Source organism: Caretta caretta, chromosome 8, assembly GCF_965140235.1.
Source record: "Caretta caretta isolate rCarCar2 chromosome 8, rCarCar1.hap1, whole genome shotgun sequence".
In the NCBI taxonomy this organism is placed as follows: Eukaryota; Metazoa; Chordata; order Testudines; family Cheloniidae; genus Caretta; species Caretta caretta.
In genome coordinates this window covers 61,529,734-61,542,313 of record NC_134213.1, presented here as the reverse complement: position 1 = coordinate 61,542,313, position 12,580 = coordinate 61,529,734, and the positions used below count along the sequence as shown (strand labels likewise).

Genomic DNA, 12,580 nt, shown 5'->3' with positions numbered 1-12,580 from the left:
CTTCATGGGGAAGACCAGATTTCACGGTCCATGACACATTTTTCATGGCCATAAATTTGGTAAGGCCCTCGCCATGGTATATCAGCCCTTTTTTTCTGCAGTACTTGGAGGGAAGAATTAAAGGCACATCAGTTGCTAGGCCTCCATATGTTCTAGCACCTGGTGGGTCCAAATAAGCATTCCTACAAATGGCTCAAATTAAGAGATGTTTTATTAGGGTTGGAGAAAAAAAATCACAAGTACTGTAGGCTTACCAATTTAAATGGTTGCAATTTTTAAAAATAATTGTTTCTAGTTTGGGCACCAGGGAGTATCCGAAGATGGGCAGGGTTTCCCCCTTTTAGCCCATTCCTCCAGTAGAGGTCATTGGGTGTCCCTGCAGATCCTGCGTGCCTGCCAGGATTCAGTTCTGTGAATTGTTCTGCCAGGTTGCTACATGGCTCTTACCAGCATGCTGCTCCACCTTCTCTCAGAACTTGTCTATACTACCTATTCCGACAGGAGGGGTTCTCCTGTTGGTGTAGGTAATCCACCTTCCTGAGAGGTGGTAGCTAGGTCAATGGAACAGTTCTTCAGCTGTCTGTACAGGGACTTAGGTCATCTTAACTATGCCACTCAGGGAGTGGATTTTTCACACCCCTGACCAATGTCGTTAAACTAACCTAATTTTCTAGTGTAGACCGTGCCTTAGCTAGATGTCCAGCTAAAGTCAGGTCTAGTGTAGCTGTTCTAGCATCTCACATGGCAGCCTTCACAACCCAAACACTACCTGATTTCTGAGTCCCAAAGACATTCTGTCTTGCTCCCTCACTCTTGGCCAATCATCCTCCCAACTGCCCCTTGTGTTGACTGATGGCCTCTGGAGGTAATCAGCACATTTGTCACACATACAACCTTGCAATCCAATAGGTTATCCCAGTGAATGACACCTGAGTTGAGGAGGTTGAGACAGGTAACCAGCAGGGTTGGTTTCACTGTGCTTGTGGTCCAAATGGAATGTGTATGATTGGCCTTAAATTATCCAAAGTTTGATGTGTGTCTTAGATTTAAGGTTATTAAATGTGTTCAAGTGTCTTATGGTCTTCCCTGAATCTCCTCTATTGACCGGCCAGCCCCAAATCCATCTGTGTTCCTCCTCATTACCCAGACCAAAACCCCCCATCCCTGCAACATCCCACATCGTCCATCTCCTGCCCTACAAACTACAGAAGCAACTCAACTCCAGAAGAATACTAGTCTGGACAAAGTACTATGCACTGTAAAGCATTTCTCACTTTATTTTTGGCTGGAGTAGCCTTTCTCAAACCAAATGGCAAGATTTCCCCAATGTCATTTCTAATAAAACAACTATCCCTCAAATCCTTCTAATAAAACAACTATCCTCAAATCCTGCTTTTAACAATCCATCAGAAAAAATCCTTCCAAGCTCTCTCCATGCTGTGGGAATAGTAATGTCTGATCCTCAGTAGCAACTGTTAGGGCCTGAAACTTCCAGCTAGAGTTGAACTGGGGTTGGTCTAATTGGTGGCATGGGGGGAGGCATCTCCAAAGCCAAGTGCAGATGGGGGATGAAGCATTGGTCCTCCATCTTGTTCCCTCTGGAGGATTTGCACCTCCAGGAACATTAGCACGGATGAGCCTTGTTGCTCGCCTGAGTGTGTCTTTCCACCAAACAGTCATTTTTCTGTAATCTTATTTGTCAGCACTGAAGAGGTTAATCGGGTCTGTTACTGTTACTTGAGACACCAGGAGATGGTGCTGAGTGATAGAATGATTTAGGTTCAAAGAAGCAGGCCTGGAATGCTGGGATCAGAAGGTTCCTGGGTGGTTGGAAATGGTAGGTTCCTGCTGGCTGCTGTGGTGTCAGGGAGTGGCAGAAAAACTGTTGCTGTTTGCTTATCAAGCAGTAAGAAATAGTGTGCTGACTCAGTGTCTCACAATCAGTGGTGGGAAGTTTAATTTATTTCTTGTCCTTTCTTTGGGATAGTTTTGATAACAGTGAGGGAGACGGACTGGGGGGAGGCTAAGATTATTGCTAAACTGTTAATTATCTCCAAGGAGAGAAAATGTCTTTCATAGTTGCGAATGTGTGAATTAACTGCTGGTGACGGCAGACCTGAGGGAGAAGTTCCCAGAGCACATGTAGCCTCCAGATGTCCATCCCTACAGAAGTCCAGTCCCCAGCCTTCCTTTTGCTTGTCTCCTCGAAATGTATAATCCATTGAACTTCAGACCCACCCAGACTGAGCCTGATGTTCAAGGTCTGATGCATTAGTACCTTAGCCTTTGCTCACTGAGCTAGGAATTATTAGTCATTATCTAAGATCCTTATATAACCCACATCACCACAGTATCTCAGCACCTCACATTGATTAGTATATTTCTCTTCACAGTTCCTTTGGGATGAGGTATAAAGAGACTAAGTGACTTGCCCTAGGTAACACAGGATGTCTATGGCAAAGCAGAAATTGAACCCAAGTTGCCAGAGTCCCAGTCCACAACCTTAATCATAAGACCATCTTTCCTCTCTCCAAGGTGAATGGCAAATTGACCATCAATGCTACCATGGTTGGGTCCTTACTTGATTTGTTTATAAAATATCCAGTGAAGTTATGTGAGATGCTGTACAATTAAGGCAGTAATTAAAATAAAACTGGACCTAATGGCCCAAGAACCAAACAAAAAGAAAATTCCATATAACCTACAAACAAAAACAGATTGTTGATATTTACTATAGATGGCGTTATTTTATTAGGAAGATATTAAGGTAAAAATAAGTGTGGGCAATATTTTTATAGTATTTATAGTCTGGTGAACTGCAGGCTTGTTAAGCACCTTAACAAGCTTGTCTCATTTTCATGAGCTACTATTCTAACTTCTCTGCTTCCTAAATGTGGTATTTTCAGTGGTTTCTTAAAAATTTAATATTTGCCTAAACCTATCCCATGAGCGCTGATTCCTGACAGAGAATTATGTGGATGGGCCCCTGAACCCACATGGAGCTTTGTTGACTTTAGGGGTCCACCTGTGCAATTCCCATGGCAGGATTGGGGCCATGGTTACAACAAGTATTTCCTAATTTTAATTTGGCTGGCAGTGGAGGGAGCATTGTGTCTCAGTGTATGGTAAGTGTTGTCAAATGCTGACTTTTTACCAGTGACCAGAGTCTGGGAGGTTTGTTTACAACACCACCATTATCCCATCAGCAGAGGCAGCAGGTTTGTATAATTTTTGGTGGTGCCCAGAATGGGTCCAAGTCTTCCCCCACCACCTGCCTAAGCTCTGGGAGGGAATTTGGGTGCGGGAGGGGGTTTGGGGTGCAGGCTCTGGGAGGAAGTTTGGGTGCTGGGTGTGGGCTCTGGGCTGGGACAGGGGGCTGGGGTGCAGGAGGGGATGCGGGCTCTGGGAGGGAGTTTGGGTGCAGGAGGGGGTTTGGGGTGCAGCTCTCGGACAGAGTTTGGGTGCAGGAGGGGTGCAGGCTCTGGGAGGGAGTTTGGGTGCTGGGTGATAGCTCTGGGGTGGGACGGGGGTTGGGGTGCAGGAGGAGGTTTGGGGTGCTGGGTGTGGGCTCTGGGCTGGGACAGAGGGTTGGGGTGTGGGAGGGGGTGCAGGGTGTGGGGCTGGGCCAGGGATGAGGAATTTGGGTGCAGCAGGCAGGCTGCCCTGGAGCTGGGGCAGGGGGCCAGAGTGGAATCCCCCCATCTCCAGCCCTCCCCCCGCTGGCAGCAGCGAGCTCCAGGGGAGGGGAGAGGGGACCCCCCGGCATGACACTCACCCAAGCCCCCCCGGCTGCTGCTCAGGAAGTCCAGCCAGGATAAGCCCTCACCTTAGAGCCTTGGAGTTGCTTGCCGGGGAGGGGACTGCCATGCGCCTCCTCCCCTCCTCCCTCTGCAGGCACAGCAACTGCCTCAGCCTGCCCCAGCACCGCTTCCTTGTAGCTGGCAGCTGCTGGTGAGGGAGTGCAGTGCAAGCTGCAGGGGGCGGCCTTCCACTGTCCAGGGCAGGCAGGGATGCCTGGGGGTGGCAGGTGGGGCCAGAGACCCAGCCCCAAATATTGGTGGAACCAGGCCTCTGGGGCCTGAATTTTCTGGAGCCTGGGCACCACGGGCCCATACAACTCACCACCCCTGCCCATCAGACCTTTTGCCAACTAAGTTTTGGAATGGAAGAAAATAGGATAAAAGAAATGAGAAATGTACCTATTAATTTATCCTCTTGTAGCTGCAGGGTATATTGTCATCTGAAAGAGAAACCATGTGAGTTTTGGGTTTTATTTTTCTTAAACCTAAATTTAACAACAGCTGCAATCATGTAATATCAGCTAAAAACATGTAAAATTGGAGGTGGGGAGACTTCCAGGATTTATTTAAAAATTGGAAATTCTTTAGGAAAAGTTGGTTAAAAATACTCCAGTGAGCTAACCTAGACCATCTGATCTATTTCCTGTTAACATTACATCATGTAGTTTCATTGTGTTTACATACCTTTTAATGGAACAATATTTATGCATGTGGAGAAGGGGGGAAGTTGATAGTGGTAAGTGTACAAGAGGCTTTACTGTAATAGAAGTGAGCAGCAGTGAATGCTTATGAAGAACTTTATTTGAAACTAGGTAGTTTCAGATGGGAACCAGCATTGAAAAGGTGAGCCACTCCCCTGCCAAGTGGTTCATGGTGAACTGTCATCAAAAAACATTGTGGACAAAATGGCAGCAAAGCGCACAAGAACACTTTTTAAAAAATATCTGGGGTGAAATCCAATTTTGTCATTGATTTCAGTGGAGCCAGAATTTCACCCTTGGGCTTTTCGACTTTGGCCCTAATTTTGAAATTTTGGATTTGTATGTGTACAGCTCTGTCTTTATGTGTGAGGTGGGAAAGGGGTAGAATTACCCCTAAAATTGGATCCTCTTCTGGTACAGGATCCTAAAGTGATTCTCTGTACTACCCACTGGATATGCAATGAACCCCACAAATCTTCAAATCTACCAATGTTAGATATAGGGGCAGAATACCATTTAATGATGCTTCCAGAGCATTTTATCAAACCAATAAAGTGTTTTTCTTGCATGTCTATCTTGAAAAAATACAAACTGTAGTAGAATAGAACAGGTGCAAATATATTATAAATAGAGTGCTCCAGTCCAGCTAATTATGACTAACCACCTTTATTAACAGATTTTAGGTATGCAATTAATTTCCCATTATTTATACATTCATTCTAGAGTAATACATGACCAGTTTACAGGATGTTGGAGGCGTTGTTAAGAAATGCTAAATAAAGCTGCATTGCTCATAACAGCTGGAAGGCAGAAATAATTTGTACCTCTAGCAGCCCCAGCTTTTTAAAGATTTACTAAGAAGAACACCACTGCCAGCAGGACAGTGGGGTGGGAGGAGGTATTGTTTCATATTCTCTGTGTGTATATAAAGTCTGCTGCAGTTTCCACGGTATGCATCTGATGAAGTGAGCTGTAGCTCACGAAAGCTCATGCTCAAATAAATTGGTTAGTCTCTAAGGTGCCACAAGTACTCCTTTTCTTGATGCAGCTCAGTGATTCTCACTGAATATTTATCAGGCAGACAAGAGTGCAAGTAACCTGACTGGTTGATCAGTATTCTGCCAATCAAATACACAAATGGAGAAAACTAAATAAGTTTAAAGAGAATAACCACATAAGTCTGAGCTACAAGAAAATCATCTGAAATTTGAGCATGTCAAGCAACTGTGTTGTTTTAAGTTTTCAAAGGTGGGTCTGAGACAGGGAAATAATACGGCTTTAGAAAACAACAGGAGATGAGAAAAATATGACCACCATTGCCCCCTGACTGAGAACCAGGATGTTGTTAGTCATAAAAACAATTACGTCACAAGTAGTGTCTGATAGTGAACTTTGAGAATTCATCCAACTGAGGAGGAGCTCTCTCTAGTATACATAGTAGGGTTGCCCAGCATCCAGGATTGTCCTGGAGTCTCCAGGAATTAAAGATTGATCTTTAATTAAAGATCACATCATGTGATGAAACCTCCAGGAATACAGCCAACCAAAATTGATAACCCTAACCCTATAGGTTCTCTGCACACAAGGTTTGTGGAACTGCTGATGGGGGTCTCTGCAAAGCTGTGTGCTGTGAAGGAGGGCTCTGCATTGGTTTTGAATAGGCCAGAATGGAAGGAGTTAATGGGGGTGAGCTAGGGAAGGAAATCCTGGATCTACGCTTACATGGATCCAGTGGTCCCAACATGGGGTATGTCTGGAGTAGGAAAAAGGTGTTAGCTAAAATGTTTGTTTTTAAAGAATACCTTTTATCTTAATTTAGACAAGCCCTTAGGGAGAATGAAGGGGCAGCCTTTGGTGTTCAGCTCCATATGCTGTGCCCTGCATTCTGCATGTAAGCTACGACTGGCATTTCATTCCCTGTTCCCTGTGGATTTCTCACCTTCTTGTGGTTTTGCACTACTGTCAATCACACCGTATCGGAAATCTACACCATACTTGGTTCTGGCTATGTGCATGGAGGTTGAATTTCATCCAAACTACATAAAATATCTAAAATCCATTGGATCGTTTTGGATTTATTGCCTACCCAAATGGTTATAATGGAAGTGATGGAAAGCAAAGGAGATTATGGAATAAAGAAAACCAAGACAGTAAAGTTAACAGTTTAAACTAAGGAATTTTTGTCTTTCTGTTTCACAGACTGTAGTGATTGTACCTGTCATTATGGATACTGCAACTTCAAGCGCTAAAAGTGCTTTGGTATCTTCTATTACCCAGATGTGATCGGTTTATCTTAACACTTTGGTATGTCACACGCAATCACTGCTGATTTTAATTTTTGACCTAAACCCTTGTATTTCACCCATGATTCTGAACAGGAAATGCTATTCAGTGTTTCTTAATATAACCTGTAGTGTACAAGTATATTATTCCAGGAAGAAAGTATTACAAAAGCTGCATACCTTATGTCTTTCATCTAAACATTACCAAAAAGCGTAGGGGAATACGGTTCCCTCACTGAATGTGTAGCTTCCATTGATGAGAATTCTGCCTCCTCCAAAGAAAGCCATTCGTACCCACAACCCCATTAAACTGATCTTAATCAGATTTTGTGCCCAACTTGGATTAAGAGTAAGTGGATGAAACTCATGGAAGTCAGTTCCCCAAGGACAGGATTGCTGTAAACGGTGGTTTAAATTACACATCAGTGTAACTGTTAAAATAGAGTAACTTTGTTCTCCTGCCACACACACTGATGCAACTTCCCTGAGAGGCTAGAAGGGAGATGTAACATGAAAACCATCTAGCAGGATGATATGGGATGAAGCCTAGGACATCGGTCTCTCCCTCCAGCTTCCACACCACTCTCTCCCATATTCTTAATACCTTTTGTTACTATTCTACCGTCTATATCTCCCTTCCACCACCTCAGGAAATTTCTCTTTTGACATACCCACTGAATGCTTCGGGGCTACTTTCTAGCCAATTTACAATAGATGTTTAACTTACATCAATGCCAAACACTTCCTAATTTGGTGCTCTGAATATAAAATGCCATGTGTACCTCTGGTTCTAATATGGACCAAATTTCGTCCTGATTGACACTCTACATAACTCCATCCAAGTCAATGGGACTGCAAATGGTGCAAGCCAGGGCCCTGTATTTTGTCACTTCTTCATTAATAATGTTAATACATTTTGGTGTAAATTCTGCTCAGGATGACATGGTTGCAACCCCTATTGCCTTATACAGGATCTATGCTAGTGTAACCGAGTTCCATTGTTTTTCGCCTCCATGTGCTTTTTAAAGTATCAGTGACGATTCTTAAGATATCCCACTCATTAGCGTACAGGAATCAGCTGCAGAGCTTATAAAAGAACAAGGCATTTTCTGATGCACACAATATCAGAAATAGCTCTCATAGCTGAATATAAATGACTAGCTGAATATAACTAGCTGAATATAAATCACTAGCAGACTTGGTGTTGCCACTTCTTGATAGTGTCCTTCAATAACAGGCACTGAAGAAACTGGTTGCTTGGTTAGTGAATCTCTGTGCTGACGGCTGCTGTGAGGGCTTTGTCTCCTACATGCTCTGTCATGCCTGTCCTTCCAAGTGGTGCCATTGTTGGCACATCTTCTGGTAAAGCTGTTTGGCCGAAGGGTGCAGGATGGAGTGTCAAACAAAGGAAAAATAACTGCAGTGCAAGCCTCTCCACTTCTTCATCAAGCACTAAAGGAGTATGGAGTTTCTACACTGATGCTTCCCATGGGATCAAAATCGGTCCCTTTACAGTACTGATCATAAGTATTCTTTTTATTGCTTTTGTAATAATATTACACATCTGGGCCAAGTATACTCGTTCCTAGACTCAGTTGTATCCATGTAGTCTTTTCTACTTGCATTAATGGACAGTATGAGTTGGGATGGGCAGAGAAATGGGGAAGCACCTGTCCCAAAACTGTAGTGGATTTTAAATTGTTTGTGAAATGTTTGAAAGCTTTCTGTTTAGACTAAAAGGGGAATCAGATTTTTTTTAAAAATGGTGAGGATTCCCTTCTCTCTTTTATTTGACTCTTGTTGTTTTTGATCTTTAAAAATGTGTTTATACTTAATATCTCTGGTTCCTAAAGTTTGTCAGTCATGGGACTATCCACCTGTAAAAATGTGTGTTAGAACACATTTTAAATGCCTAAAACAAGGCACTGAGAATGACGTCTTATGCAAGTTTGAAACAACAGTCTTCTGGAATGAGTGATCTACTGGAAGTTTAATTCTGATATATGTTTAGAGGAGTTAGTGTTGCGGTTGCCTTATCTAATTATTTATATGTATGCATAAATAAACTTTGATTACATTTGATATGATTTTAGACAACATACCGTACAGATTAAAAAGTACATAAACTATGCTCTGATATAGGAAGATACAGATTGTAGCATCTATAGCAAAAAGGCATGGTGTGACATAGCTTGCCAGAGTGTTATGGTTATTTTGGATATGTTTTTATTTTGAAAGTTGGGGTTCTCCCAATCTCTTCACTTATTAAATATTTAAATAAATGTTTCATCCTCTGTGTGAGTGTTTTTCTTTGATTATTCAGCATAAGTAGTTGGGAATAATAGAAAAAACTCACCGGTAACTTGCCTATATATTTCAATATATCCCATCCATCTCTGGGGTTAGAGTGTGCCATTCAATTTCTGCTAACCAGTGGGTGCATGGTATGCAAAGGAGGAGCCCCAGTTCTCCTGAATCATTCTTTCCCTCCCCAAAGCCTGTAGAACCTTCTCTGGAGGACTGATACTCTGCTGGATTTTGTGGGTAAAGCCTGGGGCACAAAAGAGATGGGACAGAGGACCAGCCACTCTTCCTGTTGTTGTCTCAGGCTTACTCCATGGATAACACCAGAAGAAGTCCAAGCTGTGAAGTGTTCCCATTATTGCTGTATTGAAATTGGCTAATGGCACAAGGATCCTTCAGAAGGTAAAGGGGCATTTGTCTGCATCTACATGTTGGGGGCTATCTATTGCCAAGGATCCTAGGATGTCCTTGTCTCCTCCATACACTTCACAACCCCTTCCCTTTTGAGAATGTGATTCCCTGGAAATTTTGCAAGGTAAGTCTCTAGTTGAATTTCCAGCCCCCTCTGTTCCTCTTCTATGGGTTTTTCTAGAGCCGGACACAATGGAGCCCCAATCATTGATGAGGGACTTTAAGCATTACTACAATGCAAATTAATAATAATGGTGGAGATCAGCTACAATGATGTCCCTAACCAGGAACGCTTTCTAAATGATAGCTATGCATGGATTGTGAGGCCTTCTACCTTAGTCTCAGAAGATCTGCCCTTATTAAACACAGGGAGTTAACAGTAAACCTTTGTGTGCTAGATGGAAAAGTCATTAACAGACAAATGGGCTGCTAGGAACCAGAAAGAACTGGAGATTAACTGAATTATTAAAGTACATATTTACACTATTCTGGGAAAAAATAACTACAGTATTTAAGATACTGTGTTACGTTTGCTTGGTGTATTACTGGATAACAATCAGTCAAACCAGGTTAAACTGCTAGGGGGCAAATAACAAGTGTGCTCTATTAAACTGTTTTGTCCTTTCAGCTACCAGGGTAGATAATTTGATTTTTATATATCATCTTCACTGTTTGATCTGGCCTCTGATTAGACCAGGTTCTACAAACCCTCAAATCTTTTATAACATTATACTTAGGCAAGTTTATCAGTGAAGCAATGCTAGAATTAATGTAATTATTTCACCAATTGTTCTGATTTTTATGGCAAATTAAGCTTTATTTATTACTGAGTCTAGAGATGAAGATTGCCTAGTCTGCAATGTTTAGCAATGTAAAGTAGCTGTTTTGTAAATATCAATGATATATTTATGTATGATAACACAACAGCATAGTCTTCTGTGGTCTATCATGCTTATGTTAATTGAGTGAAACTATAATTTGATACCAGAATTCATGTTGCTAGCAATTACTTCCCAGCATCTGTGATACTATAGCCTAATTTTAGGTAGAATAGCCCCCACTATAATATAGTCTGTGGAATGTTTGCTGGATTCAGGGTTTTGTGTTCTGGAATTGTGTTTTGTGTTTACATGATAGCATGGTATTTTGGGCCTCGATCCTGCAATAGGATCTGTGTGAGTGGACCCTGGTGCCTATGCATAGTCCCACCGAAGAAACTGGGTCTTCAAATAGGTTCAAAGGGTCCACCTGAGCAGATCAGATGAGAGGAGTGGGGTCTTACTTTGTATTGTGTCCATACAAATAAATCCCCAAACACTTTACAGACTTAAATATGCATTTAGAGTTCAGTGGCAGAGGGGAAGAGGAAAAGGGAGAAGAAATTGGCAAGCTCATCAGGAAGAGAGAGATGGGATGTGTTCTAGATATAGGAGCAGGATCATGCACTAACAAAATGGAGAGAAAGGCCAGTGCTAAATCAGAAAGAAAGAGGAAAAGGAGGGGGAAGCAGTGAAGAAAGCAAGTCAGGGAGAAAACTCGGAGCACGACAATGAACATTTGAAAAAGAAAGGTAGCTTTGAACTTACTTGGGAAATAATGATCTTGTTTGATGAAGGGGCAGTATATTCTCCTTTGCTCATGTGAGATAGTGGGCCGAAACCTTCTTCATGTGCTGGAATCTGAAGAACTAAGATTTGGGGACCTTTTAAAGAAGAGAGCTGCAATAACCAAGAGGAGAAGATCTTGTATGAGGATTTTAGCAAAAGGTAGAATTGAGGCTGTGTCTTGCACAGGAGTAATGTGAACAATAATTTATATGAAAATGTATTGGACACTGTGATGCAGATTCTACCCCCACACCAGGCCTGGAGGGGTTAAAGTGGCTAGCATGGCCAATTAACTCTCCTGGCTGCACCTGGAGGAGGAGCCAGGGAGCAGTATTGATTAGATGTGGCTCAGCTGGATGGGAACAGGAGGGGCCTGTATCTGAGAGCAGCTGGGGTCTACAGAGAAGTAGTCTAAAATTATTCCCTGGGAGGAGGGAGTTTGGGCTTGCAAATCCAGAGAGGGAGGGAGAGTGAGCCAGAAATGTAGGAAAGGCCTGGGGGAAAAACAGCAAGATATGCGCTAGGGCAGACTAAGGCTGCTGATGAGAGGGCCCTTGAGCTGGAATCCCGAGTGGAGGCTGGGCTTCAGTTCACCTACCAGCCACTGGGGAAGTGGTACAGACCAGGCAGTGAAGAGTGGACTACCCAGGACAGTTTACCCCCAAAGGACTTTGATACCCTGGAAGGAGGAAACACACATAGTGACCTGGTTGGAGGGCCAAGTTGCAAAGAAAGAGCACCTGGAGTTGCAGAGAGACTCCCAGAGGTAGGCTCAGTACCTGGAAAGAGCTAATTCCCAGAGCTGCTGGGAGGAGGCACCCTAGCTGTGGCGAGTGGACTGATCACAAATTTCTTGACTTAATTATTTGAAATTATTCACAAATTTCTTCAAGTATTTTCTGGTCCATTGGTGCAAAATAGTCATTTGCAAGTGTGATGTTTTTCACTGTTGGAAGTTACATTTGCTAACATGGTATTGGATAAGTGGTCACTAACTAGCCCAGCGCATCTTGTGAATGGCAAATCAGTCAGACAATTTGAAATGTGCTTTCAGTGAATGTTTGTCCTTAAAGTTCCTTCTTTGAGTATTTCTCTTAGTAAATCTGAAGTGCTGTAATACTTGCTGTAAGTGTGTGTCAGGGTCATGAATACAATACAACTGAAGTTGACTTATAAATCAAAATGAATTTTCAGAGGAAAACTTCCTATGCACTACTCATTTACCTCTAATTGCTGGGGGGTGATTCAGATCTCCATTTTCAGAGAAAGAACTGAGGGAGAGGATGAATCCAAACTTGTGGATGATCGTATAAGTTGTGACAGCAGAAGCAATGGTACTTCTTGATGAAACATAATGAGATGCTATGTAGGTGAGCACACCAGAGGCGGACAAGACAGGAAGCAAAGCAGGAGTAACAAAAGCTAACAAAAGCCTTTATCTTCCATTGGTCTTATGGAGTTTTCCTTCAGCACCA

At 42.8% G+C, this 12,580-nt stretch overlaps 1 long non-coding RNA gene across 1 annotated transcript in view; it reads left to right on the top strand.

The window, feature by feature from the left end:
- LOC142073011 (uncharacterized) overlaps positions 1-9,003 on the top strand; it is a 34,479-nt gene extending 25,476 nt beyond the window's left edge. The window contains exons 3-4 of the long non-coding RNA XR_012669667.1: positions 6,701-6,805; positions 8,021-9,003. This is a non-coding gene — a long non-coding RNA (uncharacterized LOC142073011). The remainder of the gene's footprint in view (positions 1-6,700; positions 6,806-8,020) is intronic.
- The last annotated feature ends 3,577 nt before the right edge of the window (positions 9,004-12,580 follow it).